Below are 8947 nucleotides of genomic sequence, written 5' to 3'. Positions count from 1 at the left end.
ATACCCCTGCCCCCTCCAGGAAGACTGAAGTTATAGTTAACAGGTTTGGGCAGAAATTGACACCAAATAGTCCAACTGGCCAAGGTGTTAATGATCCTCAGGCCTGCACTCATGGAAGATCAATCATTGTCTCTGTTAAGCAATCCTTTGATGTTTAAGGGACTGCATCTGTCTCCACAGATAATGATGTTTATAGCTTGTTTCCAAGAAGGCAGAATTGTCTTTACATACAAGTCATATTCATATCAATTTTGGTCACTTCCAACACACACCTACAGTATTATAAAAAGGGGTGTTTACCCTATTTGCCGAAATTTCGGGGGGAACCTTGCCAGGGGAACTCACTGCTGACAGAGTCTCTCTGTCCTTCCACGGTTTGAGTAAATTTATATGACACAACTGTTCAGGCTTTCTCTTACCAGGCTGATAAACTTTATAATTTACCTCTCCCACTTTCTCTATTACCTCATATGGCCCTTGCCACTTTTTTACTCTCTACAGTGGGCACTACAGTGTTAAAGGTTCTAACTTTAGCTGACCGGTTGTAGACACGACTTTGTGCCTCTTGAGCCTGCTCTAAGTGTTCTTTGGCGATGGGCGTGACAGCAGCTATTCTATCTTGCATGAGAGCAATATGCTCTATTACACTTTTGTGAGGGGAGTGTTCCTGTTCCCAAGTTTCCTTAGCAATGTCAAGGAGACCACGTGGGTGTCTGCCATATAAGAGCTCAAATGGGGAGAAACCTGTTGAGGACTGCGGTACTTCACGGACTGCAAACATCAAACAAGGTAATAGACAATCCCAGTCTTTTCCATCCTTGCTAACTACTTTTTTTTAACATGCCCTTCAGTGTCTTGTTAAACCTTTCAACTAGGCCATCAGTTTGAGGGTGATACACTGAAGTACGCAGGTGTTTAATTTTCAAGAGCTGACACAGTTCTTTAGTGACCTTGGACATGAAAGGAGTCCCTGATCAGTAAGGATCTCCTTTGGTATGACTGTGCGAGAGAACATGTAAAACAGCTCTTTGGCTATAAGCTTAGCAGAGGTGTTTCTTAAAGGCACTGTTTCAGGATAACATGTAGCGTAATCTAACACTACAAGTATATATTGATGTCCCCGTACAGAATTTACAACAGGTCCTACCAAATCCATGGCCACCCTTTCAAATGGTACTTCTATAATGGGTAGGGGTACCAAAGGACTTCTATATTGGGACACAGGAAATGTTAGTTGACACTCTGGGCAGGATTCACAAAACCTCTGTACCTCAGTAAAAATCCCTGGCCAAAAAGAACGCTGTAGAATGCGTTCTCTGGTCTTTTCAGACCCTAGGTGGCCTCCCAGCGCATGCTTGTGAGCCAGATCCAATACCAGTCTGCGATACGGTTGGGGCACCACCAACTGCTCAACAATTATCCCACGTATTTTATCTACCTGGTATATAGATCCTGGTTAACAGCCATATGGGGAAATTCATGATCAGCACCTGGATACTGTGGTTATCAAATTAACACCTTCACATTTTCCCTTGATCGTATCAAAGTGGGGTCTCTGAGCTGAGCAGTTCCAAAATTGTCACAAGATACCTCTAAATTAGGCATATCTTGAACTTCCTCCACATCTTCAGTCTCACCAGCTAGTACGGCTAGTGGAAAATGATCAATTTTGTCAGGGGTCACCCCTACTGCGGGAACCTCACAATCTGTGTCATATGGTTCAGGGGAAACCCCAGTACACACCTTATCAGTCAGACTTTCTCCACAGGTTACATTTCTGTTCTGCCATAAGTCCCAGAATAGGGAAAAGACTCTTCCCTGTATCACACTATGCATTAGTGATTTAACCACACCCACTTCATGACATTTCTATTGTGACCAGAGCAGTTGGGTACTTTCTGGTTTCTCCGTGTATGCATAGTACCCCAACAGTATGTCCATTGTATGTCTCAGGGTTTACCAGAGAGCTATGTACCTGGGTCACTAAGCTCCCAGAGACCAACAGCTGTACAACTCCCTATGGACACAGTACACATTGGAGGTTCTAACTTAGACATAGTCTCTGCAACATACACTGGTTGTGCAAACAGAGAAATACGTCTAGTCATATTGCACTCGATTGGCTCAGTTGTGAGGGGGCAATTAGCAACTACATGTCCAAGTTCATGACACCGCCAGCACTGTAAGCGGCCCTGGCCCCCATTTTGGGTCCCTGGCTTGGAGCCATCTCCCCCTAAAGCATTTCTCAGCCCTCTAGCAATTGGCACAGTCTTACCAGTAGACTTCAGTGACCTGCTGTCCCCGGGGCCGGCATATCTGGGAGATGCTTGGAGTAGGTCCTCTGTTGCACTGTACTGCTCCACGAGACTCACCAATTGGTAAGCAGTTGTAGGTCCTCCTTGTCCAACCCAGCGCTGGATCTTGGGGGTTAATGACCTGATGAACTCTCTCTACAATTTGACCTGGGGTGCTTTCCTCAGGCTGCAGCCATTTCCTCACAAGATGGATAAGATCGTGCATCTGTGAATGAGGTGGCAAGCTCTCAGAGAAAGTCCAGTTGTGCACATGGCCTGCACATACATGCATGTTTACTCCAAGTCGAGCAAGTATCTCACCCTTAAGCTTTGCATAAATTCTGGCATCTGACTAGTCGGCGGGTAACTTTTCTTGCTCTGCTACTCTCTCAAAGACCATAAGATAGGCTTCCACTTCATCTGTGGGCGTCATCTTTTGGAGTGAACTTTGTACTGCAGCCCGTGCTGTTGGTAACGCTCCCCGGCTCCCTGGCATGTCAGCGTTACCACAGGTAGGTCGCAGAGCCACCATTGCCTCACTCAGCACAGCCATTGTCTCCATTAGTTGGCGATTCATCTCTTCCTGCCTGGGCTGTGCCTGTTGATGTCATTTGTTAGCCTGTGCAAAGGCTTGCTGCTGCTGTTGAAGAATGGCCTGTCCAAACTGTTTGCACAAGTCCTCCATTACACCAGCCTTGAAGTGAACTGGCAGCTCGGTGCAAAAAAAAACAACAAAAAAACAATTCTTTAGGTGTCTGTCTTTTTAAGACTGCCTTTTGGATCAGGATGCCCACATCCTCCACCATATGTGGGAGTTAGCTCAATAGTGGTAGGCACAACAGTCAGAGACAGTGACACAATGGCACAGTTCACACAGGGATGAATCACACATATGAATATTTCTTTGTATTGGACTCAATAAAGCTATTTTGTATTGAATCCAAAAAAATTTTTTTGAATTTCCCGCCAATCCTCTGACCACACTGACGCATGCACCAACATCACTGCACTCTCCGGCTGGAGATCGAGGAGAAAGGACGTGTCCCCAGGACCTGCGGGGACCAGCAGAATGCCGGGGGACAGCAACAGGAGAAGGTTAGTAGGGTTTTTTTTAGTTAAAAGCTACCCCGAGTGTGACTCGGCATGACCACTTTTTGCCTGGAAAATCCACCCTGATTCACACTTCACTGCTAGGGGGGTTAATCATGGAAAAGTTGGTCTCTTAATATTTTTACAACCTACAAATAATCAAATCATGTTATGGTCATTGCTACCCAAGTTTTCTTCTATATGTACAAATATTTATAAGCTCTGCATTGTTAGAAAAAACTAGGTCTAGCAGAGTATCATTTCATATCATAGTTGGGGCTTCTATAAACTGTACCATAAAATTATCTTGTATTAAAATATTACATTTATGTCCTTTTGTTGTATCTGTAGTGCCATTACCCCAGTGAATGTCAGGGTAGTTAAAATCACTTATCACTACCACTGAAGCCACCAAGCCATTTGAAAACATACATTACATACATCATTTTTTTTAAAAGCCCTAATGTGGGTAGATCCAAATCCAACCAATGAAATAATAGACATGAGATTATGATTCCCTCCTATAGCTTAGGCTCCTTGTATATTTAATAAGTCAGTTATGGCCCACTCAGGTGGCAAAGGTTTAAATTAAATAAGTAAGTAGTGGTGTGTGTGACGAATGCCCTCTCTCAGCCCACACCCTGCGTATGACTTTCAAGCACGCTCAGCAACAATCCACTCACCAGCAGGCTGAGAAGGGCCGTTACAGGGCAAGGTCAACCACTCTGTTTCCCCTTGTCAAACACACCATTATGACTGCCACCACGTGCTTAGATGGAAGCATGCACCATTACCCTTGAAAACCGCAGTTATGATTCTGCTTCTTTGATACTGTTCCTGTCACCCGCTGCCACTCCAGCCAGGGATGTCTCAGCAATCACAATATTTATAGTAGCATTTTCGAGTTAACAAGTTACACTGTTCTTACTTAGAGCATTCAGAGGTTCAGCTCATACTTTTTATAGTGTTTAATAAGTAAAAACATCCAAAAACACAGTGCATAAACAATTACAGAAAAAAAGACTAATCAAATAACAATAACAGAACAATAGCAACAGAATAAAAAAAAAATAGATTAACAATGAAATTATACTTAGGTAGTTGGTTTGCCTTGGTCCAGGTTGCTGTATCAAGTCCAAGCTATTAGACAGAGTCACTGGGCTCCCTGCATTGCTCAATGTGTCAGTGCTGTTGTGCTTAACAACAAGATGGTATCAGTGAGAGTTCCCTCTGCTAGACTTACATGGCTTTTTCAATGCCAACCACAGAGGTGGGACTAAAAGGACAATCCAATGGCAGCAGGGTGGGGGGCTGTCTAAGTGTCCACAAGGATTACAATGTTCTGTGGACATACGCAAGATGCCCTTGTTCTAGCCATTAATAACAATTTCATAAATTCAAGTTCTATGAAATGCCAACCCACAGGTTCTTAATCATCACAAAATACGGAGTTCACAGCAACCAAACGAGGCATGTCTGGCACTTATACTTAACCAAAGCAGGCTAATTATAATTTCCAGGCTTCCCTGAGGTCTAGGAGACTAGTTCTTGGTCTTCAAATGCTCCCTATAGGGGAGTTGTCAAGTAATATCTGAATTTATGACCCTCGTCTGGTATACTTTTTTTTTGCGTTTAAGCTTTATTGAGAAGGTTCACGGACATTACAGTTTACAGACAGTATTTAAAAAATACAAATAAAACAGGTGTACAAAAATCCTGTATATAAACGTCGGGGATCAACCAACATAGAGAAAATGTACAACATCAACATTTGAGTATACACTGAACTTTACTGGTCCTAAAGAACTCAACACAATTTTTTTTAAATATAAGAAGAGAAAGGGAAAATAACCTTTAAGGGAATACATAGGGGTTACTACATTAGGGTAGGGCAGGTGGAGGGGGATATGGGTAGGGTATAGGGAACCCAGTGCTGAAATAAGAGCATCAAAACAGGTAGGTGAGAGATGGCTATCTACCATGTCTTAAACAACGAAAAAAGAAAGAAAAAGACATTGCAAGAACAAATGTGGGCCGTACAGAGAGTGGTGGATCTTTCATGTTGTCTTGGAGAACTGTCAGATAGTCAGGTGAGTCTCTGAACATAACCCAATAAAACCAACGCTGATTGTGTTTAGCTTCCATGCCTTTTATGGATGCAGTCAGATCTTCCATTAAGTACATATCAATAATTCATTGGAACCATTGTGAGATAGTAGGGGACCCTGTTTGGCGCCACAAAACCAGTATACAAGCTTGTGCTGTGTCAATCAACCTGATAAGGAGGGAGTTCCTGTATGTTTCCCTCGGGATGGTGGTGTGATGCAAAAAAAAAAAGACTTGCTTCAAATGGGATCGGGATATCCTTGAACTGAGGGAGGAGCCTATGGACCTTCTCCCAGAATAGACAAATCCTCAGGCACTCCCAGATAACTTGCATAAACGTACCCGGTCCCTCATAACACCTCCAACGCATTTGTTATATTGCTAGAAACATATCTGTATAGCACTAAACTAAACCATATCCTGCAAACTACTTAACAGGAATGGTCATTGAATTATATATATGTATTTTCACTATTTTTACTTAATACACAAATTATTTTTGAAACCAAAGTGCGAGCCACTAACCTCTCTCCTTTTCTTTCTCCCATCCTCCTATATTAAACAAATTGCTGAATCGGAGCAAAGAGTCAGAGATTCAGAGAGTCAACTACTGGATAATCATAATAAGACACTGCCAAAGCATCCCTCCTCACTTCTGTGGAGTCAGAACTGGAGCACTTGGAAAACAGGAGCAGATGTTGAACCTCCACTTCATTGGAACTTCTAAAAGATGTTAAGGAGCGTTAATATATCTCCATTTTGTCAAGTTGCATTGAACATGCACGACTTATTCCAATGATTGCCAAATAGCTCAACTACGTGAATAAGGAAACCATACTTGGGTACTACTGGAAGACTTGTGATCTACTGTACGCATTGAGGAAACCAAGGTTTTGATCTTTTAGATCTTTTTCAGCTACATTTTCATTCCATTTTGACAGTACCACGTGGACCTTGGAATTTGGTGCTTCCTGTTGTACCCAGCCAGGCTGGGTAAAATTATTACAATAGAATTCAATTTAGTACAATACAAGTTATTTTTTCAATCTCCATCAAACAGGCTGAGATGTACCACAGGATAATTAGCAAGCAGCGTCAGCACATACCAAGAAGTCTGTTTAAATATGCATAGGATAAACTCCTTAACTTCAAAACTCCTTAAACAGCCCATTTAAGAGATATGTATAAAAAAATAACCAACTATACAGTAATAAAATTTGCCATAGACCTCCAGAATGCCTTAATTTGAGAGCAGTCCCAGAACATATGGTATAAAGCCTCCTCCTGGCTGCACTTAATACAAGAAGTACCTGTTCCAATGCTACAAACCAAATCATATCAGCGGTACAATTATGTTGTAAGCCTACATGTCTACTTAAAGGAGTTGTAATCTTTCCATTTTGTATTAAGTAAATGTGTTCATAAATTCTACATTTAAATTGACGTTTTGTTTTTCCAATGTAATTGCTTCTGTATTGGGAAATAGCCATATATATAATTCCAACAGAATTACAGTTGGTCTTATTAAATGTACGAATTGTTTTAAAAATTGAGAATGTGAGTTTATTATTAACGTAATTATAGGGTAGAATATATTTACAACGTGAGCAGGCTTGTCAAGGTGAAGGTAATACTTTAGAAGTCAATAAACATGTGCGTGGTGCAAAATGGCTTCTTATAATCTTAGTTCCCAAAGAATGAGCTTTTCTAAAAACCATCTGAGGTCTATCTGAAACTATTTTTTGTATAGTGGGATCACCAGTTAGAAGCGGCCAATGTTTTTGACAAATTCTGCGAATATCAATGTGATTAGCAGTATATATTTAATACAGTATTCTTTTAATAAAAGGAAGATAGTGTGCACTAGTGGCAAAGAGAATGGTATTACCTGCTGTAGATTTGCGGTATAATGTTGATGCTAATGAATTGTCTGCTTGTTTCATGATATTATCCAAAAACGGAATTCGATAAGAATCATACTGCATTATGAAATTTAAGTTAAAATAATTATCCTAGAGGCAGAAGACAAATTCCCTCAATTTATCCACTGTATTGGTCCATATCACAAAGATGTCATCAAAAAAGCTTCACTGGAGAACATGTATCATTTAAGGTGAATATTTTTCATGGGAAAAGACCCAGTTCCCATCCACCCAAATACAGGTTGGCATAGGTAAGGGCACATTTGATGCCCATAGCTTCACCTTGTACCTGTAAGTAGGTGGAGTTGTCAAAGGTAAAATAGTTCCTTGATAAGATGAAGAAGAGCAGTTTGTGTATGAATTCATTAAATTCCCATGTAGATATGTCTCTTTATAATAGGAATTTTTTATTGTTTGCACTCCCAAATCTTCGGGAATGTTAGAATAAAGTGTTTCAATATCGATAGTTACTAATATTGCGTTAGTAGGTATAGACAGTCCCTCTATAATTTTTAATAATTCCAATGTGTTCTTTAAAAAGTAAGGTAGACTCTCAACTTGTGGTCTTAACGTTAGGTCTATAAAATGATTAGCATTACTCGTTACTGGCCCTTTCAGTGATAGTAACAACCATATTCATTAGGCTCTCCTATTGATGACTTATCCTTGTTGAAAGCATCAGAAGATACTGTTTGAACAAAGCTATTTATCTATATACTGTAAATACTCGTGTATAGGTCGATGTGCGTATAAGCCGAGGTACCTATTTTTACCTTGGAAAACGGGAAAAAATGATTGATTCAAGTATAAGCTGAGGGTGGGAAATTCTGCAGCTACTGGCAAGTTTCAATATTCAAAATAAATACCAACAAAATTACATTATTGAGGCATCAGTTTATTTATTAAATGTAAGTAAAGTATAAATTCCATATGCAGATCCCCTGACCCCCTCCTATAGGACTATATGGTACTCACACCTGCTGGGATGATCGCATTCCACACTGCCCTCTCTGCACACACTAAAGCTACGTACACACTTCCAATTAATATCGTTGGTAAACGAACGACGAACGATCCTGCACGATATCTGCGAACGATCGTATAGCACCGATCCTGTATATACAGATAACGACACGATCGTTCGTAGAGATTGTACACACAATAGATGGAACGATACAGGAAGTTACGTGCACCACAGGAACGTTCGTTCATCACGCATGCTCAGACCATGGACGATCAATGAACGATCGTACACACGAACGATGGTCAACGATCGTCGTCCAATCCGATCCGCCGGTCCGGTCGTTCATTTCCAACGACTTTCCTCGTTCGTCGGCGTCGTTGGTTACTTTTTTTACGAACGATTTTTGCCCAATCGATCGTTCGTCGTTCGTTCGACGTTCATTTTGAACGATAAAAATTGGAAGTGTGTACGCAGCTTAAACCTTTTAACTGTTTAATCAATCAAACCCTTAAAATTACAACCAGGTCTCAGGTATACCCTGTCATTATTTATGATATGCCAAATTCATGGAA

The 8947-nt window shown here is 41.0% G+C and overlaps 1 long non-coding RNA gene across 1 annotated transcript; it reads left to right on the top strand.

The window, feature by feature from the left end:
• The first annotated feature begins 708 nt into the window (after positions 1–708).
• LOC140343768 (uncharacterized) lies at positions 709–7038 on the top strand. Its single transcript, XR_011923411.1, has 2 exons — positions 709–789; positions 6075–7038. It is a non-coding gene; the product is annotated as an uncharacterized lncRNA (long non-coding RNA).
• The last annotated feature ends 1909 nt before the right edge of the window (positions 7039–8947 follow it).

Source organism: Pyxicephalus adspersus, chromosome Z, assembly GCF_032062135.1.
Source record: "Pyxicephalus adspersus chromosome Z, UCB_Pads_2.0, whole genome shotgun sequence".
Classification (NCBI taxonomy): domain Eukaryota; kingdom Metazoa; phylum Chordata; class Amphibia; order Anura; family Pyxicephalidae; genus Pyxicephalus; species Pyxicephalus adspersus.
The sequence above is the reverse complement of the archived record's forward strand: the minus strand, read 5'-3'. Positions and strand labels throughout refer to the sequence as shown.